We start from the raw sequence: 25,395 nt of genomic DNA on the forward strand, positions 1-25,395 counted from the left end.
AAAGTAGGAACAGTCTTATGGACTCTGTGGGAGAGGGAGAGGGTGGGAAGATCTGGGAGAATGGCATTGAAACATGTAAAATATCATGTATGAAACGAGTTGCCAGTCCAGGTTCGATGCACGATACTGGATGCTTGGGGCTGGTGCACTGGGACGACCCAGAGGGATGGAATGGGGAGGGAGGAGGGAGGAGGGTTCAGGATGGGGAACACATGTATACCTGTGGTGGATTCATTTTGATATTTGGCAAAACTAATACAATTATGTAAAGTTTAAAAATAAAATAAAATTTAAAAAAAGATATATTTTGAAGGTATAATTCACAAAATTTAGTGGTGGAATGGTTTGGGAGCTGGGAAGGAGGGAATAAAGAAAGAGAGATACATGTATTAGGAATGCGTTGAGCTGCAAGTACCAGAGTACCTGACTGTAGTGGTTCAACATATGAGGGTTACAGGGAATCTGGCAGCAAGCGTTCGCTGGCAACGGTTCCATTCTTTACTGCTTCCATCAAAGATCCATGCTATATTCCAGGTCCTAAATCCTTTACTGGAGGAATTTTACTCATCTATTTCCTGCCTCTCTGTCACATGAAAGCAAACACAACTTTAGGTATCATGTCCACCTATTGAAAGAAGGGAAAAGTGAAGAGATTTAGTGCCATGAGTTACATCTGTTCTTTTGATCAGGACCATAAAAATCAGCTTAGAAACCTCAAAATTTCTTGCTGTCTTTTACATTGATTGGAACCTGGTCACATGGCAACCTCTGGCTGTAGGAATGAATGGGAAACATGTATTTCTTGTTTCCCAGACTATAGAAGGAAGAGTAAATGAAGTGCCGGGGTCCAGCCCCGGCTGATCCAGGGTATTCGAAGCGGGGACGGCGTCGGCGACTTATTTATATTTATTTATTCATCAAAGATTCAAAGAGTAATAAAATGAGGATAGCTCAGTGAGGAAATTCAGTGGAGAAAAGCGGCTGAAATAAGGATAGCTTAGTAGGAAAATTCAGTGGAGAAAAGAAGCTGAGTGGCTTGGTTTACGCAGAAAATCAATATAACCCGTGACACCAGGTTAGCTCTGACCACGGAGGCCGCAGGCGCCCTCTCGAATAGCGGAAGGTGCCCCACCTTAGACACCTTCTCGAGTGGGTCTTAGAAGCCCAGGCAAATAAATGGTCGCAGAGGACATCCGCGCTCCAGATGGACACTCAGCTGGAATTTGGGAGAGAGAGTGACATGGGGAGACCAAGTTTCAGTGAACAAGGCCCGCACTTTATTTTCCAAAGTAGTTTTTATACCTTAAGTTATGCATAGAGGATAATGGGGGAAGGGGTAGAGTCATGTAGCAAGCCAGGCTTTTTTCCTGTAAACTTATCATATGCAAAAGTTCAGGTGATAGACATCATCTTCTGGCCCGGAGGCCTGTTAACATTTTAAGAAACTTATCTTTCTCTAAAGGTGATTATTCCAAAGTCAGGCGCCAGCCTTCCAAAAAGCATTGAACAAAGCTGCATTTTACATTTCTATACACCCATTATATCAATCAATACACTGCCAAAGACACAGTAGGTAAGGAGTATGGAGACTTAGCAGCAAACAATGGCCCAACAAGTGAAAAACCCTTCACCAATACAATTTCTAATCAATCTTTTAACTACTCAAAGGAATCTGTGTTTAGGCAGTTTAGAACATCTCCTGCCTCTCACAGTTGGGAGGCTCTGAACAATCACATGTGGCCGGAAAAACCTATTCAGGCAGGCTAGAGGATTTCCAAAGGAGTTTGTAGGTTGAAACACTGTCACACCCAAGAATTATTAACTGGAGCTGTAAGCTAACTCTTTTTCCAGAGAGAGGTAGTGGGGGACAGCCCCCTGTAAAGTCAGAGGTGTAGGTGAAAGCACAAAGCAGAAAGTAGGCAGGCTCTGGTTTTGGGGGTAGATGCTCGAGAATTTCCAGGGGGACTCCTGAGGCTCGATCCCGCCTTTGCGTATGCCGAGCCTCCTTCCTCATGACCTTTGTCATGGGCGGAGTGCCTCACGCTGGCTCTCGGCAGTGATAGGATTCCAGTTGAGCTATTCCAGATCCTGAAAGATGATGCTGTGGAAAGTGCTGCACTCAATATTCAATATGCACTCAATATGCAATATGCCGGCTCCCGGCAATGAAGAAAAGGGGATTGGTCAGTATTAGGAGTTGCTGATGAAGTGTTGTCCACAGGAGGGTTCAGTGAAAACATCCAGCTTTTCAACTTGATCTAAACAGGGATGCTGTTTAGGAAAGAGGAGGGAAGCAACACTAGAGGGGAAACATAAGTCAAAAGTTTTGTTTTAGATTTGATATAGCCATATGAATCTGATACAACCCTTAAAAAATCATGTGAGAATGTTAAGGAGAATACAATTGGATATGATTCTAAAGGATTGGTCAGAGCTAGAGGCTTCCTGGACTTCACAGGTAACACTAGTAAAGAACCTGCCTGCTGATGTAGGAGATGAAAAAGACACTGATTCGATCCCTGAACCAGATAGATCCCCTAGAGGAGGGCATAGTAACACACTTCAATATTCTTGCCTGGAAAATCCCATGGACAGAGGAGCCTGGAGGGCTGCAGTCCATAGGGGTGCAAAGACTTGGACACTACTGAGGTGACTTAGCATACAGATGCAGAGGCTTCTTAGTTGTTGTTGGTTAGTCATTAAGTCCAGCTTTTTTGCTACCCCATGGACTGTAGCCCACCAGACTCCTCTGTCTATGGGATTTCCCAGGTAAGAATACTGGAGTGGGTTGCCATTTCCTTCTCCAGGGTATCTTCCTGACCCAGGGATTGAACCTGCCTCTCGTGGGTCTCCTGCATTGGCAACCGGATTCTTTACCACTGAGTTAGGACAACATAAATCACATGCATGGATTTCAAAAATCTGATCACTTCTAAGATCTGCTTTCCCCATCTAGTTTGTTTTATTTTCTAATATTAGGAAGGAAAGGAGTAAGGGAGAAAGGGAGGAAGGAAGAAAAGAGGGACTTAGTAAGGTATGATTTTTCAGAGGAAAGAAAACAAAGGCTATATCTGCATAAAATCAGATGGTAATTTTTGTGGGGGGATTAATTTTAGATTTTAATTTTTGTTTTTTTGATAATGGAATGCCTAAAAAATTTCAGATTATGACTGGATAAAAGGTAAAAAATTTTAATTTATAAATATGTGTTTCAGATCAGATCAGATCAGTAGCTCAGTCATGTCCGACTCTTTGCGACCCCATGAATCGCAGCACGCATGTGTTTGGACAATGGTTAATATTAGAATATACACATTCTACTATATAGTTTTGGGCTTCTGTGGTAGCTCAGATGGTAAAGAATCTGCCTGCAGTGTGGGAAACCTGGGTTTGATGCCTGGGTTGGGAAGACCCTCTAGAGGAGGGCATGGCAACCCACTCCAGTATTCTTGCCTGGAGATTCCCCCATGGACAGAGGAGCCTGGTGGGCTACAATGGGGTGGCAAAGAGTTGGACATGACTGAGTGACTAAGCACAGCACAGCACTATATAGTTTTATATGTAAAACTTTTTCATTTAATATATATGAAATATGTTACAATTGCTAACTGCTAAGTCACTTCAGTTGTGTCCGACTCTGTGTGACCCCATAGATGGCAGCCCACCAGGCTCCCCCGTCCCTGGGATTCTCCAGGCAAGAACACTGGAATGGGTTGCCATTTCCTTCTCCAATGCAGGAAAGTGAAAAGTGAAAATGACGTTGTTCAGTCGTGTCCGACCCTCAGGGACCCCATGGACTGCAGCCTTCCAGGCTCCTCCATCCATGGGATTTTCCAGGCAAGAGTACTGGAGTGGGGTGCCATTGCCTTCTCCATATGTTACAATAGCAGATAAAATAAATAACATTTAAGTAGTTAAAGGCAAAAAAAATTTAAAGGTGCTATTGTGTGAATTATGTTTGTGTATATATACATATATATGTATATACTTCAACTAGTGTACAAAGCCAGTCTTTCTGATGAGTAGCAATTTTTTAATGAATTCAGGTGATATTACACTGAGCTATAGAAATGGGAAAGTTGTGCTTGTTCTACTCATCCTAAATCTTAACAAAAAGCAGTATTTAAAAGCTTGTAAAATCCTCACCTAGTACATTTTCCCTCTTCACAGCATTTTAATTTTAAGTATTAGTGTTTTTCATTTTCATAGAATGTGGGGATCTTGCAACTCCTTATTCTTTTATGTTTTTCCCATTGAAAATATGTCCTACAAAAAATGATTTTAATATTGAATTGTTTTGGATTTCCTTTCTTCTGATCCCAGTCCATGGCTTCTTGAAAAAAAAAAATAGGTGAAATGACAATGAAGGAAAAATAATTACCAAATCCATATTTCAACTCATTTTGTATTTAAGCTCAGAGGAAATGCCTAGATATATTTAATTACAATCATAGGACAATAATTGCATACATTAGAATCTGCTAGAGCATCTTTCATATGTTTTCAGATTCTGTATGAAAAGGCATAAAAGATAACATTATAAATATAGTTGTTTGAGTGGTTTGATGGGTCTTCTGAAATGTCTGTCCAGTAGTCTAATTTCATTCTGCTCCATGGTACCCTCTTTTAGGATCTTGAATGTTTCACCTTACTGAAACATTTGTGGGGAATGTAACATTAAATTTGATTAATAAATATTTTCATTCATATAATAATATTAATTAAGCATCTAACATGTTCATGGTATCAGTGCTAGGATACTGGGGACTAGGCTTGTAGTTTGTATCAAGATATTTAACAAATAGTGGCATAGGCAAATATGATAAATAGATATATTTAATTTGAGTGCTGTAAGCTTTATATAGTTGAAGATAAGGTAAAATTCATTGCAAGCCTTTCAGGATAAAGGAATCATTTAAGCCAAGTTATAGAAAGTATATGGTGCATTCAGAATGAAACATAATGCAGTAAGTCTGGGGGATACGGAGCATATTAATAGGATGAAAAATTGAATAAAACTTTCACAGACATAGTTTGGGAACTTTGTAAAGAATTAGGAAGTTAGTGTGTTTGCAATGATGAGTAACTATTTTTTAACAACGCACTAAGAATTATCCAAGTTGGTGACATACTCTGAAAGTGTATCACTTCAGGGCGACATGTTTGAATAATGTGGTCCAGATAGCATTCTCTTAACACATCTCTGGTTCCTTCACACAGCATAGTTTGTCTTATTGAAATGCAGGCACGAGGTTAAGGGGACTCTGTAAATGAATACCTAATCCAGGGATTCAGAATTGTCCAAACATAAGACTTAATGCTTTCTAAGAAGCCTCAGAGACTAGAAAGAATTCCAGAGATGATTAATATTACCCAATTCAAACTGAGGATGGTTAAACATGTATGTTTTCTATATGAGGACTTTAGAAATGTTTATGTATACAATAAATGTGTGTGTAAGGACAAGCAGCAAGGTTCTCAGTAGGCCATGTCTAGACCAGCTAGAAAGGATGTGAAAAATGTCAAGTGAAGAATGTCTGTGATCCATGAGGTCTAAACATCTAATCTAAGAGGGACTAGCTTGTGAGTAGGGCAAAGAGCATACCTACATCTGGAGCAGACAAACTCCTTCTGCACACACCCTACCCATCCACATAATATTACCTACTCACGTCACCTGGGATTATGACTTTTAAGGAGGAATGAGAGAGAGTGTATCATGTGGATAGTCTCAGTCTTAATCTGTATTTGTCATGACCACCACCCTGTTTCACCATAAATCTAAAGTGTTAACCATCCTCTTTAAGAAACTACAAAATGGGTGAATTTGTCCAAGTGTACGAATACTGCTCTAACTTTTCTCTATAACCTTTTATCAGCAGCAACAATAGAATCAAATCTTACTGTATTAGCTCAAATGCTTTATTTCAGCTTTTATTCTAATTTTATTTTTGCCATTCTACCATTGGATGATTTTAAAGTATGTTCTACGTTTGATTGTAGACTATGTGTACAATTTAACACCCAGCACTATGTAACTTTAATAAGAAATTGCTTACCTTTTGTCTTGAAGATAACAACTAAGAAATAGAATTCTTATACTTCCTTTTGTTTTTATTCACAAAGCAAGCATAGCAAAATAAGTGTGATGAGAGCATACAACATCCAGAATAAAACCTAAAGGTTTATTGAGGTAAAGGTTTTATCGGGGTATAATTGCTTTCCAGTGTTGCGTTGGTTTCTGCTGTTCAGTGAAGTGAATCCATTCTAAGTAAGTAAGTATTAGTCACTCAGTCGTGGCTGACTCTTTGTGACCCCATGGACTGCAGCTCACCAGGCTCCTCTGTCCATGGGACTTTCCAGGCAAGAATGCTGGAGTGAGTTGCCATTTCCTTCGCCAAGGGATCTTCCCAACCCAGGGATCGAACCCCGGGTCTCTTGCATTGCAGGCAGATTCTTTACTGACTGAGCTACAGGGGAAGCCTATGTATACATATATGCCCTTCTTATAGGACCTCCCTCCCCGCACTATCCCACCTCTCTAGGTCATCACAGAGCATCAAGCTGAGCTCCCTGTGCTGTACAGCAGGTTCCAATGAGCCATCTGTTTCACACTCGGTAGTGACTATACTGCAATCTCCCAGTTCAGTCCCCCCACAACCATGTCCAGACATCTATTCTCTACATCTGCATCTCTAGTCCTGCCCTGCAAATAGGTTCATCTGTACCATTTATATTGTGTATTAACACGTATATGCACAAGCTGGGATCGAGATGGCCAGGAGAAATATCAACAACCTCAGATACGCAGATGACACTATCCTTATGGCAGAAAGTGAAGAGGAAGTGAAGAGCCTCTTGATGAAAGTGAAAGAGGAGAGTGAAAAAGCTGGCTTAAAGCTCAACTTTCAAAAAACTAAGATGATAGCATTCAGTCCCATCACTTCATGACAAATAGATAGGGTAAAATTGAAAACAGTGGCAGATTTTATTTTCTTGGGCTCCAAAATCACTGTGAAAGGTGACTGCAACTATGAAGTTAAAAGATGTTTGTCCCTTGGAATGAAAGCTATGACCAACCTAGACAGCATATGTATATCATATGAGAAATGAATCGCCAGTCCAGGTTCGATGGAGGATACAGGAAGCTTGGGGATGGTGCACTGGGATGACCCAGAGGGATGGTATGGGGAGGGAGGTGGGAGGGGGGTTCAGGATTGGAAACAGGTGTACACCCATGGTGGATTCATGTTGATGTATGGCAAAACCAATACAATATTGTAAAGTAAAAAAAAAATAAAAATAATAAATAAATAATTAATTAAAAAAAAAAAAAAAAAAGAAAACAAAGACATCACTTTGCCAACAAAGATCTGTCTAGTCAAACGTATGGCTTTTCCAGTGGTCATGTATGGATGTGAGAGTTGGACCATAAAGAAGGCTAAGCTGTTGAAGAATTGATGCTTTCAAACAATGCTTTGATGCTTTTTTTGGAGAAGATTCTCCCCTGGTGGCTCAGAGGGTAAAGGCATCTGCCTACAAGGCGGGAGACCTGGGTTCGATCCCTGGGTTGAGAAGATCCCCTGGAGAAGGAAATGACAACCCACTCCAGTACTCTTGCCTGAAAAAAATCCCACGGACAGAGAAGCCTGGTAGGTTACAGTCCATGGTGTCACAAAGAGTTGGACACGACTGAGCAACTTCACTTTCACTTTCTTGAGAGTCCCTCGGACTGCAAGGACATCAAACCAGTCAATCCTAAAGGAAATCAGTCCTGAATATTCATTGGAAGGACTGGTGTTGAAGCTCCAGTACTTTGGTCACCTGATGCGAAGAGCTAAATCATTGGAAAATACTCTTGTGCCGGGAAGGATTGAGGGCAGGAGGAGAAGGAGATGACGGAGGACAAGATGCTTGGATGGCATCATGGGCTCAATGGACAAGAGTTTGAGCAAACCCTGGAACACACTGAAGAACAGGGAACACTGGTGTGCTGCAGTCCATGGGGCTGCAAAGAGTCAGACACAACTTAGCAACTGAACAACAAAATGAGTAAAAAATGCTCATCACTGAGTCCGAACATATTTGCAATTACTACTTTCACCAGTGGAAAAGAGGCTCTTTTAGCTCTTTTCCATAGGGGAAAATTATATGAAAGAAGTTACAAATTATTATTTGTAAATGCCATTGTGGGCCAAATTCTTGGAAAGGAAAAATAAATGCTATATTTCTTTTCATGACATAGTTAACTCCACATTAATTAAAACATTTGACAATGCTTAAAAGTTTCTATACCGGTAGGCTGAGAATATTGATGTGCTACTTGTTAAGTTTTACCTTAAAGAAATTTCAGTTTATATGAACACACTGAAATGCCTTAAGAATTTTTTTCTTATTAAATATGAAGAATGGGAATTTTTCTATGAAAGTCTCTGTCTTATTATTTAAAAATAAGAAACACAGACAGATTTTTTTAAAGTTATCACAATATATGGAGAAGAATCATTTAAAGATTGTATTAATCACCAAAAATGATAGTGATAGATGTTTGAGTGTTTAATGTTAAATAAATGATTTCAACATTTAATCTTCTCTTTTATGCCAAGTAGGAAGCAAAAAAGTTGAGGATAAGACAATGTAATACAATTTTAAGTCATTTTTGGAATTATTGCTTCTCTTTCAAAGACAACATTAATGAGCTATATTTCCTCTAAAAAGAAATGCTGAGATTACATTTACTTTTCTCCCTCCCAACCCCAGCAGCACTTAACATTCTTCGTTTTTATTTGCTTTGGCTTGTTCTGCTTTCTTTCTCTCCATATCATCTATAATGCAAAGCCTGTCAAAATGGCATGGGATGCATTTCTTAGAACATAAACCACCTTAGAAATATCTTTGTAGCCGAAGATAAAATGAAGCATAAAAAGCGTGTAAATTGATTTAACATTTCCCCCCAAATAAGAGCATTTAAAAATCCTGAACCTACCATTGTGCATGCTTTAGGCTTAGAGGATTCAAGAAGAAGAGAAAATGTCACTGCTCAAATTTTTCTTCGCCTTTTGAAAACGTTCCTGGAAAATGTGATTGTTCCCATTGTGAATAGAGATCCTCGAGCAAGAAGATCTTTTTAGAATTAAGCATATTTGGACAAATGCCACCTTCATCTTAAAAGGAAGAAATGAAAAAGGGAAACTGAAGTGCTCCCAAAATTTTATACTTAGGTACATAAGCATGCTAGGATTAAATAAAAACAATAATGAGTATATGGGATAACTTAAAGATCTGAGAGGAGAAGGCAATGGCACCCCACTCCGGTACTCTTGCCTGGAAAATCCCATGGACGGAGGAGCCTGGTGGGCTGCACTCCATGGGGTCGCTAAGAGTCGGACACGACTGAGCGACTTCACTTTCACTTTTCACTTTCATGCATTGGAGAAGGAAATGGCAACCCACTCCAGTGTTCTTGCCTGGAGAATCCCAGGGACGGGGGAGCCTGGTGGGCTGCCGTCTATGGGGTTGCACCGAGTCGGACACGACTGAAGTGACTTAGCAGCAGCAGCAGCAACAAAGATCTGAGAATGTTTTGAGTTCATTCGTGATCAGATAGAGCTAAGATAAATTTGAGAACAGAAATTTCCTATTATTCTCACACAAGTTTTATTATGAATAAATCTATGATAGAAGGGTTTTTGCTGTAATACAGTGTTACCAAAATTCACATGTGAATTAAATTTTGCTCAAAGGTTAACCAAACTAGTTTGGAATATAATATTTAGATAGTAAATGTGCTAAATTAGGTCTACTTTCACTGGACTTCAGGCTAGAACTGTGTTCATTTGTTGTGAGGTTGCTATTTGTATTGGGGACAGTTGGCACTGGGATAAATTATTTATTGAAAACCTAAGCTCTGGATACTGAGAAAAGTCAACTGCAATATATTTTTGTGAAAAAGAACAAATTGAAGGCAACTGTTTTTATTAATAACAATTTTATAATAGTATTAATAAGTTCCTCAACAAAGTCAAATCAAAATCCTAGTCTGTTTAAGCAGATAATGAAGACTGTGATTAGTGGAAGTCAAAATACAAATGTAATGCAATACAGTACAAGGGGGGCTTCAGATGGTGTGGTCTGGATTTGGTTTATAATGAAAAAAGAAAGAAGTGAATTAGAGCCTTGGAACAAACGAAATATTAAGAAAGCTTATTCTGAAAGATAGATTCAAATCTGGAAGATGATTTGGAGAAAGAGTGGCTTATCTTAAATAAACAAGACAGAATAAAAAAGTCAGAAATAAAGCCCAAACCAGCATTTGTTACTATAGCAGTATACAGATAGAGGTCAGAAAGACCTGCCACTAGTATATTTTAAAAAATGCATATTCTGGACTCAATACAGAAAGTCAACCTAAATAAATATGAAACAACTTTCAATATAAACAGGGACTTGTTTTTGTAAGAAACACATAACATGGGCCTATAAAATGAAGATGATTTAAATAAAAGACACAACAGCAATATATTCTGTAGCTTAGAGCATATTACCTTTTCTTTTTTCATGTATCATTATGAACTCTTGTCTTTTTAGCTTTAATCATTTTTTAGTTAAGGTTTGTATTCATCCTTGGATGCTCAACTGTCAACACTTTGTCAACGGGAGTCCCTTTATGTGCACCTTTGTTACAGCTCCTTGAACCTTGGAACAATATTCTGCTTTCTGGCACCAGCGTATGTTTCAGGCTCACGTTTGACAGATGGAATTACCTGTATCTTCACGGAACTCTTGATCTTCTTAGTAAACAATGGAAACTTAGGGTAATAGTATCTTTTGACCATTTTGGTGGTCAGAGGTAAGACTCCTGGAAATTACATGCTCTTTTAAGGACAAGAATTCACACTGGAATTTCAATTCAGTTCTAATATGATAGTGTTCCACTTAAAATGCTTAATGCTGTAAGTGAACTTCATTTTCCTATATTAAAACACTGATTACTAAAAAGTTTCAAAATACAGCCATCTCTTGCTGTCTGTGAGGGATTGGCTGCAAGAACCCCTACAGATACCAAAACCCACAAGGCTCAAATTCCTTACGTAAACTGGCATGGTGTTTGTGTATAACTTAGTATTGGAACTAAATTCTTTCTATTAAAGCTTTTAAGTTGATTGTTATTTCCTGTAGAGCTAAAGCTTTTCTTTATGCTATTATATGATAGCCTTTTACACTACATTGAATGTATCATCAGTCCAATTTAGTTCAGTTGCTCAATCATGTCTAACTCTTTGTGACCTCATGGACTGCAGCACGCCAGCATTCCCTGTCCATCACCCACTCCTGGAGCCTGCTCAAACTCATGTCCAGTGAGTCCATGATTCCACCCAACCAACTGATTCTCTGTCACCCCCTTCTCCTCCTGCCTTTGGTCTTTCCCAGCATCAGGGTCTTTCCAGTGAGTCAACTCTTCGCATGAGGTGGCCAAAGTACTGGAGTTTCAGCTTCAGCATCAGTCCTTCCAATGAATATTCAGGACTGATTTCCTTTAGGATGAACTGGTTGGATCTCCTTGTAGTCCAAGGGACTCTCAAGAGTCTTCTCCAACACCACAGTTCAAAAGCATCAATTCTTTGGCGCTCAGCTTTCCTTATGGTCTAACTCTCACATCCATACATGACCACTGGAAAAACCATAGCTTTGACCAGATGGATGTTTGTCAGCAAAGTAATGTCTTTGCTTTTTAATATGCTGTCTCGGTTGGTCATGGCTTTTCTTCCAAGGAGCAAGCGTCTTTTAATTTCATGGCTGCAGTCACCATCTGCAGTGATTTTGGAGCCCCCAAATTAAAATCTGTCACTCTTTCCACTTCTTCCCCATCTATTTGCCATGATGTGATGGGACTGGATGCCATGAAAAAGCTAACTTTTTCACTCTCCTCTTTCACCTTCATCAAGAGGCTTTTGAGTTCCTCTTCACTTTCTGCCATAAGGGTGGTGTCATCTGCATATTTGAGGTTATTGATATTTCCCCTGGCAATCTTGATCCCAGCTTGTGCTTCTTCCAGCCCAGCGTTTCTCATGATGTAGTCTACATATAAGTTAAATAAGCAGGGTGAAAATATACAGCCTTGATGTACTCCTTTCCTATTTGGAACCAGTCTGTTGTTCCATGTCCAGTTCTAACAGTTGCCTCTTGACCTGCATACATATTTCTTAAGAGGCAAGTCAGGTGGTCTGGTATTCCCATTTCTAAGAATTTTCCAGTTTGTTGTGATGCACACAGTCAAAGGCTTTGGCATAGTCAGTAAAGCAGAAATAGATGTTTTGATGGAACTCTCTTGCTTTTTCAATGATCCAGCGGATGTTGGCAATTTGATCTCTGGTTCCTCTGCCTTTTCTAAAACCAGCTTGAACATCTAGAAGTCGCGGTTCATGTACTTTTGAAGCCTGGCTTGGAGAATTTTGAGCATTACTTTACTAGCGTGTGAGATGAGTGCAATTGTATGGTAGTTTGAGCATTCTTTGTGGACATTTTACTAAACATCTCTTTTTCAATAACATGATGCTTCGACTTCATATATCTTTGTTCTTTTAAGCATTCTTATTCTAAATACAAAATTCCCTATCATGAAATCCAGAATTTCAGATGTCACTGGAAAAGCATAGATATCTATTTCCATGATAAACACTTACTTTCACCAACAAATTAACAATGTTAGGAAAGATAAAGCTTATATAAATTCTGTATAAAATTAATGTTTATTTTTTTAGATTGTATAGATTTCATTTATAGATTCACATTTTTAAAGCATTATTTTATAAATTCAAAGTCACTTAAATCCTAAAACATTTTGGTGCTAATACTAAAGCCCTATTACATTTATGCGGGGGTTTGTATACTTTGATTCAGTGAAGAAATGCAAATTCTACCAGGAAATTAGTATATGTTATGTCTCAAATACCCAGTTTTTTTAATTACTAGTAGCTGTGTTCATTTCCATGAAAAAACCCCAAAATATTCTTCTAAAATAAATAAGACAAAACAGTAAGTTTTCAGTTTTATTGTACTATTCATGCTTTTTCAAATTTAAATGGAATATTCTTCTTGAAAAATGAAGGGACTAATGAATACCTCTTTAACCAATGGATGAGGTTTGGAGGAGACGTTGATCACTCTTTAAAATCTGGATTTTTGCTATTAGAAGATTTAAAACTGACTCTTGAAAAAATAAAGACCTTTCAGCCTTTGAGTAGTTAATCCTTTTATCATTTCCTTGGCTTGCAGCCTGCTCCTATCACTCCATTAGTTAAATTTCTTTCTAAATATAAGATTGTGCTTTTAAAAAGAGAGAGCATTTTTAGTTTAATAAGTTCAATCCTTATAATTTTTAACTTCAGAAAAATGATTCACAGCCATTCTGTCTTTTTAGCTGGAAACACTACATCTAAGCAAAGAACTTAAACATCGGTCTTCATAGTTTTACTAACAGAATATCTTTTTTCCATTTTTTAGAAACTTTTTTTTTGGAGGCATCTTTTCCAGTGTCTTTGGCTTGGCATGCTACGTCGATTCTGCCCTTCTGCACCTCGTCTCTCATCAGGACACTGGCCTGTATGAACTTCAACACCAGGGATTCTCATTTCCTGTTGGCCAGTGGAAACCCTAGAAGAAGGTCAGAGAAAGGGAGTGGCAAGAGATGAGGACTTTCACTTCCACTCAACGCTTCAAAGTCACCTTCGGCTGGAAGCATCTCTAGGACCATGTCCCAAGATGCATCCTTCTGAGTTCTGGTGACTGCTCTCCAGGAGCACTCAGCACTGCTAGCTGGAGGTCACTGCCTTGTCCTGCGATTCCGCCACACTCTGCTCATAATTTGTAAATATCATCTTTATTAAACTTTCCCTAAAGAATACTAATTTAATTGTACCACCACTATCTGTTAGGTCTATGACTGTTCCAGCAGTCTTTCCAAAGATTCCTTCTTGAAACATGAGTTTTCTGAAGAATTTTTTTAATTCAATAAGCTTATGTTTGTTTTTAGAAGAATCACAATAGTTCTAAGTTCTTTTTGGTGGTCGTAAATCCTTAGGATGTAAAATAAAAGAGCATTTCAGATATTAAAATGTAGTGACTTGCCGTCATACATCTTTAATTTGGTTTCTACTCAATGATTCTTGATTAGGATATATTATTTCAAATACACATAATCCTTTACTATTGCATCCTAAATGATAAAGCCTTCTTTGAAAGGAAAATTTCCCCATTTTTGCTATTTCTAAGTTTTCAAATTTAAGATTCAAAATCTTAAGAAATTAATTTAAATAAAGTAGATTTCTTCTCAGGAGGATTCTTCAGTTTGTTTAATAACAAAGGATGTCCTTTAGCTTATGGAATGGGTTTTACCTGGTGGGTTTTAAAGAATAATTTTTCCCCTCTGACATTATCTCCTGCTGATTTGAGACCTTTTGTTACAGTGCCTCCATGGCTTAATTTTGTATTTAGATAATATGGTAGAAGAATTGCTGACATTCAGGGGATTGGAAGCTGAGCAAAGTTGTTTTAGGTAGTCTTGGGGCAGAGTAGGAATTAGAAGCTGGGGATCAAAAAGATGAATGGGTCTTCCCATTGTTAGGGGGAAGAAAGAACACTGTAGGTCTTGCTTTGTGTCTAGAAGCAACACTTGGTGTTTCATGAGCTTTGCACTTTCTCTTTTATAATTTTAAAAAATATTATTATTATTTAACTTAGTGTTAATTTCCTGTGGTTGGCTGGGGCCTGAACTTATCAAGGTAAAGTTTTGGTCTTTTGCCTTTGTAGGTTATTATGATTTTAGCAAACAAAGTATCTACGTGACTTCTCTCCCTTTTCCCTCTCACCACTTGGTGTTCTGCACAGTTTCGTGATCATTCTTGGGTATCTGCGGGAAGAAGTCAAGGATTTTAAAATATCTTTTGTGGGCACCACTTTCCACTGAACCCATGGGACAGTAGTAGCGGAGCTGAGACTTAGCAGGTGTCACAGAAAGTCATATTTTAACACAATTTCTAATATACTCAAACCTCATCATAAGTCTACAAAGCAGATGTTATTATTTTCATCCCCTTTTTAGAACTTGTAAAAAATTAATAAACATGAACTTCAATTAAACAGAGACAAGAGACCTGAAGGGGAAATGCTCACAGCCTAACCACTAGAGCAAACAGGAAGATGGGGCTCAGCCAATGAGAGATGATGACAGCCCAGCCATGGACTTTCTGTTTACCGTAGCTCCCCCAAATTCCTTCCCCCCCACTTAAAAGAATTCTGTCCATCTGCACAAGGGACTTGCATTTGACTTACCATGGTTGCAGACCCAAAATTACATTCTTTATTAATCCTGAAAAAAACCTATTTCTGCTAGAGAAATAACTGTCAGTTCATTTATTTTAGGTCAACAAGTTGAAACACAAAGTAATTTGTTCATGGTTTGAACTAAGGCAGTCTTTGGTACAGGCTTCCCTGGTGGTTCAGCGGTAAAGAATCCTCTTGCAGTGCAGGAGATGAAGGCTCACTCCCTGGGTCGGGAAGGTCCCCTGGAGAAGCAAACGGCAACCCACTCCAGTACTCTTGCCTGGGCAATCACATGGACAGAGGAGCCTGGTGGGTTATAGTCCATGGGGTCATGAAGAGTCAGAGACGACTGAACAACTAAACCACCACCGCTCTTGGGCACAGAGTCTGTCTGTGACCTCTATCTGTAATTGGTGAATTTACATGATTTACACTCAAAGTGAAATAATATATCCAATAGGATACAGTGGTATTACTATCTACCACATTTGTTACTATTTTCTCTTTGTTACCCTTGTGTTTTGTTTCTAATTTTGTCTTCCACTCTTTTTTTTGCCTTTTGTGGTTTAACTGAGCATTGTATATGATTTCATTTCTCTTCTTAGCATATCAGTTATACTACTTTTTTTTTTTTTTACTATTTTTACACTGAACAAACTTATCTGTGAGATGAATTAAGAATAAGAAACATAACAGATTTCATTTTTACTTTCACTTACTCTTTTTTGTGTGTACTTCCTTTACTTTTGTAGATCCAAGTTTCTGACCTATATCATTTTTTCTTCTCTCTAAAGAGCTTTTAACATTTCTTTCAAGGATGGGCTAGTGGCAATCAAGTGCCTCAATTTTAATTTGTCTGAGAAGGTCTTTATTTCTGCTTCAGTTGCCAAGGGTAATTTCACAGGATAATTTTCTATATCTTTGATCTTCTGTAGTTTGAAATGATTTGTTTAAGCGTAAAGTTTTTTAATTTAAAATTTTCTTGAAAAATTTTTTTAAAATATAAATTTATTTATTTTAATTGGAGGTTAATTACTTTACAATATTGTATTGGTTTTGCCATACATCAACATGAATCTGCCACAGGTATACACATGTTCCCCATCCTGAACCCTCCTCCCACCTCCCTTCCCATACCATCCCTCTGTGTTGTCCCAGTGCACCAGCCCCAAGCATCCAGTATCGTGCATCGAACCTGGACTGGCGATTCGTTTCTTATATCATATTATACATGTTTCAATGCCATTCTCCCAAATCTTCCCACCCTCGCCCTCTCCCACAGAGTCCAAAAGACTGTTCTATACATCTGTGTCTCTTTTGTTGTCTCGCATACAGGGTTATTGTATCCTCTGTTTTTGAGAAGCTTGTTGGACCTGTGGTTTGGTGTCTGATGTTAACGTGGGGAAATTCTCAATTATTATTATTTCATATATTACTTCTGTTATTTTCTTTGTTCTCCTTTGGATATTCCCATTTCTCATATGTTATACTTCAGCAGTTGTCCCACAGTCTTTGGATGTTCTGCTTTTTCAGTCTGTGTTCTTTTTGCTTGTCAGTTTTAAATGATTCTACTGCTGTATGCTCTAGCTCAGAGATTCTTTCATCAGCTATGTCCAGTCTCCTGATAGCCCCTCAAAGGTGCTCTTCATTCTGTTGTAGTGGTTTTTATCTCTAGCATTTCTTTTTGTTTTTTTCTTGTATCCCCATCTGCTTACATTGCCCATCTGTTCTTGCATGCTGTCTACATTTTCCTTTAGAGCCCTTAGTATATCATCTTAACTGTTTTAAATTCCCAGTCTGATAATTCCAGCCTCTCTGCCATGTCTGGTTCTGATTCTTGTTCTGTTTCTTCTAATTGTGCTTTATGTCATTTGATACACATTGTAATGTTTTGTTGATAGCCAGGCATGATGACTGGTTACAAGGTCCTCCTGTAAATAGGCCTTTAGTCGTGGGGTGGTCAGGTGTGGGTGAAGAATTCGCTAGTCGGGTAATTATGTCTCAGTCTTTTAGGGATGCTATGCCTGTGAACTGTGAACTTCACAAGTGTTTTTAATACTTTTTCTGCTTCTTAAGTGGAAGAGAATGGCTAAAACAGGCAGGAGTTGGGTGTTTCCCTCCTCCCACACGCAAGTCAGGAGCCTGCTGGAGTGGGTATTTACTTTCCCCCAGGTGAGTCAGATTCTGATAACAACCAGAAAGTTGGTCCAAAGTTAACTAGCTTCCGCTGCGGGCAAGTCTTCTTAAGGAGACCAGACTGCTTTCGGGTAATTCAAAATGGCTCCTCTCTCTTTGTTCTGCAGTTATTGTGAGAGGATTTTTCTCAGCTATTTCCTGTGTGAATCTGGTCTAGACCCTGGAAGGAAATCCCCAGGGTTGTGGGGGTCCCCCTCTGCCTGAGTCCCCCTGGAGTTTGTCAATAGAGTTGTCCACATTGAGCCTGCGGCAGTTCGTCGATTACAGTTCTTGTTTTCCTTCGTTGACGCTGGTCCCTGTGGTGGCTTCTGCTTGCTCCCCTCTGCTTGGGTAAGTTGTTTCCTTCTGTAGTTACCTGTTGTTTGTTCATCCTCATGGGCAGCAGTTTGGTTTGTTTCTCTACCTCATACAGATTCTAAAATAGTTGATATTTTCATTCTCTTTATTTATTTTTTTTACTTGATTTAGGTTAGAATGGGGGTTTCTGAGTTCCTTACATGCAAAACCAGAAATGGGAAAGGCCCCTTGATATACTTTTAAATATTTCATTCTTGGTTTGGTTAAATATTTAACCAATTTGTTTCTTAGTAACCCATGATCCTATCTTAAATAACTGTAAAGCTGTTATATTCCAAAAGAAGAAAAAAAGTATACATAAAAACACACAAATTATATATATTCTTACATCTCTGATATTTTGCAAGCCCCAAAATCTAATTCCCCAGAGAATATCCTTTGTGACTAAAACCACCTTAAGGGGCCCCTGGAAAATAAAAAAGATTTGTTCTTTCACCTTGTAAAAAGAAAGGTGTTAGATACCATTAAGGGCTTGCATGGAAAATGTCATGTCTTTAGGTTAAATTGATATAGGTAAAATATTATTAATATAAATCAGAAATTGTAAGTTGTATGGAAATCTAAAGTATTGTCAAAGCTCTTGTTAACTTGTTTGTATCAGAAGCCTAATTCTTGAAATTAGATAGTATTGTGCCATCAGGTATAAGTTTATTTATTTTGTAATTTTGATGACAACTTTTCTTCTTTAGTTTGAATCAAGTATCTTCTAGGATAATGGTCTTCAGCTGGGGTTACACATCCCTTACCTATGGAGTTTTGTTAATATGCAGACTTAACAGAAGCTCTTGATTATCTTGATGTATTAATAATATATTCTAGTGATAAATTGGTATAGTAATGGCATATAACCTAATGATATTATATATTTTATCTGAGATCTTTTTCCTCTGTAAAAATTATATTCACCCATTTTTATATATTAGATATAGTATGTAGTCTTCTGAAATCCATTTCTTGGATTGATTTTGTTTTGCACACTTCAGAAGTAACCACATTTCCATGCTGCCTTCTTTTCTTAATGAGCCCACATCAAGTCTTTCACTTTTGAAAATTATAAGCAAAATATAACCATAGCCATTTTACTGTTTTAAATAGTTTTAACCAATTATTTTTTACTATGGCCAAAAGCCCTCATGTATACAAAGCCTGGCATATTGTGAAGCCATAGAAATACCCTCTAGAACCACTATTGGAGCATGCTATTAATGCTTCACCCATTCCTCAGTTCTGCAGTGTAATCCCCTAGTCCCTATTCTGGAGCCTGATTTTTTATTTTTTTTGCCTGATATAAATCTTGGAGATTAGCTTCTGCCTTACATTCATAAACTGGAAGAAAAGACTTTTTCTATATTCCAACTTGAGAGAAGACTGAATATGAATCAATGATATACTGGCCAATAAATAATTGTCTCACTCTACTACTAATTGATTTATCAATTAGAGCAACAGAGAAAACCTAGTTTTTGGAGCCAGTTTAATTCTCCAGAGCTTCAAGCTTAGCCCAGGAGGAATGGGTAGATAAGGTCCATTATATTACTTGAGAGGCCAGCCAACCACTATTTCCTGAAATTTCACATTTGGTAATTCATCAGTTGCTATCTTGAAGGTTTTCCTGTTTTCAAGCTCCTCTGACAAACATTTATCCCTGAAGGAAGCAATGATTTAAAACCATTTGAGAAAGATCACTGGCAGCTCTGTGAGACCAAGATAGGGTCCATAAAGGCAGAGAGAAAAACCTGATAGGGAACTGAGAATAAAAGTTACCTTTTACCAAGTTCGAATTTTGCTTGCATTCTGATACTTTTGATTGAAAAGGGGATGTTTAATTGAATTACATAATTATAGTATCATGGCATTTTAATTCTGAAAAGAACCTTAAGTATGAGTAGTCCTACCCTTTCATTTTAAAAATGAGGAAGAGTTCCATTAATTAAAATATTGCAATTCAACCCATAGGAAAAGAACCTTTCTGTATTTATTACTGCTCAAGCATAACCAAAAATGCTCCTTATAAAGTAAATTTGTGATCAAAGTAGTGACCCAAATTCTTTTTTGTAGAGTAGTAACTGTTGAACTAAGTAGTAACTGTGAACTATGGCAAAACTGAAACTCTATCTTATCAGCAAAATGATATTTTACTTATTAGGACAGCAGTTTTGGGCAGCACAGAGAGACTAGATTTGGTTAGTTCACAGGACAGGAATATTAGCTGTCTGATAGGCATGCTTTAGGATTTAATTATTCAATCAACTTTCTTAGAATAATGCAACAAGTTCACTTTGGGAATTAAACTTGAGATGAAAGAGAGAAAGAAAAGAACTTTAGCTCTTATAATGTAGCAGTATTTTATCCTACTTATTTTGTGTTAAATTCCTGGCTTTCTGCAAACTGAGAGAAGCAAAGTAGTGTTATCAGAACTTCAAAGGGCCATCAAAGGATGCACCATTAACTGTGGGCAGAATGACAACAAAGATGTAGAGAAGTACACTCGATTCAATTTCCTGAGTGACATAAAATTGTATAAAGTAAGCTTGGAGCCCAAAACAAGCAGTGAAACTGCTTCCCTCATAGCTCAGTTGGTAAAGAATCTGCCTGCAATGAAGGAGACGCCAGTTTGATTCCTGGGTCAGAAAGATCCCCTGGAGAAGGGAAAGGCTACCCAATCCATTATTCTGGCCTGGAGAATTCCATGGACTGTATATAGTCCATGGAATCGCAAAGAGTCGGACATCACTGAGCAACTTTCACTTCACTAATTCATTAGAAAGTGTTATACCTGCATGTTATACGGCACTTCATGATACAGTTTACCAACCAGTAAGGCATGTACTCAAAACAGTAAACAAAGTCACAATATATACACAGATCCAGCAAAGCTGCAGTACCTTTAAAAGTGTTGTAGCTAGAAAACATGATGATAAAATTAACTTGATATGTAGATGATACCAACCACTAAGCTCGCTTCATAAATAAACAGCAACCTTGCTGAGTTCAACAGGATAAAGCTAACGAATGTGTAGAGGAGATGGTGCAATCCCTGAATCTGTTTCATGGTAACATCCCTTGTCCACTGTGTCTCTCCACCCACAGGCTACACCTATGCTGCTGGTGATAAACCCAGTGTGGTACATCCCTGATTCAATGGCATGACCAGTGACTTCTGGCCTCTATACAGGATAGCTTATAACACTCTTTGGAGAATTGGAACTTGGGAAACTGAGAAATTGACTATTTAGTCGTAGTCAGTTGAAGTCATAACAATGTGCAAACTTAAGTGATAAGGAAGAGGTTGACATAATAAAAGCAACAGAGTCAACAGGTAGAAAGAAGTTGTGCCATCATGAAAAAGATTATTTTTTTTGGCTTTCAAGAGTACAGGGTTCTTGCCAGATTTTCAATTCATACTTTAGATGGGAGATGTGTGGCAACATGGAGTTTCTGGTCTTGAATTTCCTTCTATCTGACTCACTTCTTCCCTTAATTCCTTGCCCAAATCCCCTTTTCTCTCTATGCTAAGGTAATTAAGTGAATCTCTATGCTTTTAAACTGAACAGAGCTCTGTGTAGTTCAAATACAAATGGGAACAGCATTATAAGAAGAGAGAAACAAATACCGAAGCTCATGATTTCATCAAAGACAACTGATGCCTTTTGGTTTGACTAGATGGTTTCTTTCATTCTATGTTTGACTTTTTCAGAAACTTTACAAAATTTTATATTTTGCTACAGAGTTCTGGAATTTCAAACCAATACTGGCATCAAATACCTTCTAGTAGTTAATAAAGTTATCTTAAGATATGCTATTTAAGAAATAGAAGCAAGTTGCAGTGGATCTCCAATTTTAAACAAATCTGTTTAAGAGCTGCATATGCTTAACATTTTACCAAATCTACTATAACACAGATAGAAAATCAAGTTAGATACTTTGGAGTGGGGAAACAGATCTTTATTGTGTCACCTTCCTAGATCCATACCTAAAAATTAGTTTCATATTACCTATAAAGATGATAGGAACTTTAGCTTGCAGGCAGATTTACTGTATATTAAAAGGTACAACATCTGAATTGTTTTCTCTATTTTCTGTTCTCTGTGGCCTCCATCAAGGGAGATCAGGAAACAAGGTTAAATTCTTGTAGGGTTAATTATGTTAGACTTCTCTTATTTTCCCACACACAAGCTTAATTATATTCATCATCACTTATGTCTCTATCCCATGTAGCCAATTGGGATTGGGATTCGGTCATGATAAAGTGGAGAATTTAGGACTTTAGATGGGGCTTCCCTGGTGACTCAGACAGTAAGGAAAAAAAAAAAAAAGTCTGCCTGCGAAGAAAGAGACCTAGGTTTGATTCCTGTGTCAGGAAGATCCCCTGGAGAAGGAAATGGCAACCCACTCCAGTTTTCTTGCCTGGAGAATTCCATGGACAGAGGAATTTGGTGGGCTACAATCCATGAAGTCACAATCGGTCGGACAGTTCAGTTCAGTTGCTTAGTCGTGTCCAACTCTTTGCGACCTCATGGACTGCAGCATGCCAGGCTTCCCTGTCCATCACCAATTCCCAGAGCTTACTCAAACTCATGTCCATCGAGTCGGTGATGCCATCCAACCAACTCATCCTCTGTTGTCCCCTTCTCATTCAGCATCAGGGTCTTTTCCTGAGTCATTTCTTCTCATCAGGTGGCCAAATTATTGGAGCTTCAGCATTAGTCCTTCCAATGAATAATCTGGGGTGATTTCCTTTAGGATTGACTGGTTTGATCTCCTTGTATTCCAAAGGACGCTCAAGAGTCTTCTGCAACACCACAGTTCAAAAGCATAAATTCTTCGGTGGTCAGCTTTCTTTATGGTCCTGCTCTCATATCCACACATGATTACTGGAAAAACCATAGCTTGGACTCGACAGACATTTGTCAGCAAAGTAATTTCTCTGCTTTTTAATATTGTCTAGCTTGGTCATATCTTTTCTTCCAAGGAGCAAACTTCTTTTAATTTTTGGCTGCAGTCACCATCTGCAGTGATTTTGGAGCCCAAGAAAATAGAGTCTGTCACTGTTTCCATTGTTTCCCTACCTATTTGCCATGAAGTGATGGGACCAGATGCCAAGATCCTCATTTTTAAGCTAGCTTTTTCACTGTCCTCTTTCACTTTCATCAAAGGTTCTTTAATTCCTCTTTGCTTTCTGCCATGAGGGTGGTGTCATCTGCATATCTGAGGTTATTGATATTTGTCCTGGCAATCTTGATTCCAGCTTGTGCTTCATCCAGCTTGGCATTTCTCATGATGTACTCTGCATATAAGTTAAATAAACAGGGTAACAATATACAGCTTTGACCTACTCCTTTCCTGATTTGGAACCATTCTATTGTTCCATGTCCAGTTCTGACTGTTGCTTCTTGAACTGCAAACAGATTTCTCAGGAGGCAGGTAAGGTGGTCTGGTATTCCCATCTCTTTCAGAATGTTTCACAGTTTGTTGTGATCCACACAGTCAAAGGCTTTGGCGTAGTCAATAAAGCAGAAGTAGATGTTTTTCTGGAACTCTCCTGCTTTTTTGATGATCTAATGGATGTTGGCAGTTTGATATCTGGTTCCTCTACCTTTTCTAAAACCAGCTTGAACATCGGGAAGTTCACGGTTCATGTACTGTTGAAGCCTGGCTTGGAGAATTTTGAGCATTACTTTGCTAGCATGTGAGACGAGTACAACTGTGTGGTAGTTTGAGCATTCTTTGGCATTGCCTTTTTTTGAGATTGGAGTGAAAACTGACCTTTTCCAGTCCAGTGGCCACTAATGAGTTTTCCAAATTTGCAGGCATATTGAGTACAGCGCTGTCACAGCTTCATCTTTTAGGATTTGGAATAGCTCAACTGGAACTCCATCACCTCCACTAGCTTGTTCATAGTGATGCTTCCCAAGGCCCACTTGACTTCACATTCTAGAACCTCTGGCTCTAGGTCAGTGATCACACCATCGTGGTTATCTGGGTCATGAAGATCTTTTTTGTACAATTCTTCTTTGTATTCTTGTGACCTCTTTATATCTCCTGCTTCTGTTAGGTCCATACCATTTCTGTCCTTTATTGGGCCCATCTTTGCATGAAATGTTCCATTGGTATCTCTAATTTTCTTGAAGAGATCTCTAGTCTTTTTTTTTTTTTTTTCCTCTATTTCTTTGCATTGATCACTGAGGAAGGCTTTCTTATCTCTCCTTGCTATTCTTTGGAACTCTGCATTCAGATGCTTATATCTTTCCTTTTCTCCTTTGCTTTTTGCTTCTCTTCTTTTCACAGCTATTTGTAAGGCCTCCTCAGACAACAATTTTGCCTTTTGCATTTCTTTTTCTTGGGGATGGTCTTGAACTCTGCCTCCTGTACAGCATCATGGACCTCTGTCCATAGTTCTTCAGGCACTCTGTCTATCAAAGCTAATGCCTTGAATCTATTTGTCACTTCCACTGTATAATTGTAAGGGATTTGATTTAGGTCATACCTGAATGGTGTAGTGATTTTCCCTACTTTCTTCAATTTAAGTCTGAATTTGGCAATAAGGTGCTCATGATCTAAGTCATGGCCAGCTCCTGGGCTTATTTTTGCTGACTGTATAGAGCTTCTCCATTTTTGGCTGCAAATAATATAATCAGTCTGATTTCTATATTGACCATTTGGTGGTGTCCATGTGTAGAGTTGTCTCTTGTGTTGTTTGAAGAGTGTGTTTGCTATAACCAGTGCGTTCTCTTGGCAAAACTGTTAGCCTTTGTCCTGCTTCATTCTATACTCTGAGGCCAAATTTGCCTATTACTCCAGGTATCTCTTGGCTTCCTACTTTTGCATTACAATCCCCTATGATGAAAAGGACATCTTTTTTTGGGTGTTAGTTCTAGACGGTCATGTAGGTCTTCATAAAACCATTCAATTTCAGTTTTTCAGCATTACTGGTTGGGGCATAGACATGGATTACTCTAATATTGAATGGTTTGCCTTGGAAATGAACGGAGATGATTCTATCACTTTTGAGATTGCACCCAAGTACTGTATTTTGGACTCTTTTTGACTATGAGGGCTACTCTGATTTTTCTAAGGGATTCTTGCCCACAGTAGTAGATATAATGGTCATCTGAGTTAAATTCACCCATTCTGATCCTTTTTAGTTCATTGATTCCTAAAATTTTGATGTTCACTTTTGCCATCTCCTGTTTGACTACTTCCAATTTACCCTGATTCATGGACCTAACATTCCAGGTTCCTATTCAAAATCATTCTTTACAGCACTGGACTTTGCTTCAGTCACCAGTCACATCCACAACTGGGCATTGTTTTAGCTTTGGCTCCATCGCTTCATTCTTTCTGGAGTTATGTCTCCACTGATCTCCTGTAGCATATTGGGCACCTACCGACCTGGGGAGTTCATCTTTCAGTGTCCTATCTTTTTGACTTTTCATACTGTTCATGGGGTTCTCAAGGCAAGAATACTGAAGTGGTTTGCCATTCCCTTGTCCAGTGGACCCCCTTTTGTCAAAACTCTCC

The 25,395-nt window shown here is 38.4% G+C and overlaps 1 long non-coding RNA gene across 3 annotated transcripts in view; it reads left to right on the top strand.

Moving 5' to 3' along the window:
* The first annotated feature begins 17,551 nt into the window (after window positions 1-17,551).
* Window positions 17,552-25,395, top strand: part of LOC129636264 (uncharacterized) — a 68,734-nt gene continuing 60,890 nt past the window's right edge. The window contains exon 1 of one of the 3 annotated variants that reach the window (XR_008706840.1): window positions 17,552-17,847. This is a non-coding gene — a long non-coding RNA (uncharacterized LOC129636264). The remainder of the gene's footprint in view (window positions 17,848-25,395) is intronic. The other 2 variants (XR_008706839.1, XR_008706841.1) reach the window with 2 other exon arrangements.

The sequence above is a fragment of the Bubalus kerabau genome, chromosome 21 (assembly GCF_029407905.1).
Source record: "Bubalus kerabau isolate K-KA32 ecotype Philippines breed swamp buffalo chromosome 21, PCC_UOA_SB_1v2, whole genome shotgun sequence".
Lineage (NCBI taxonomy): Eukaryota > Metazoa > Chordata > Mammalia > Artiodactyla > Bovidae > Bubalus > Bubalus kerabau.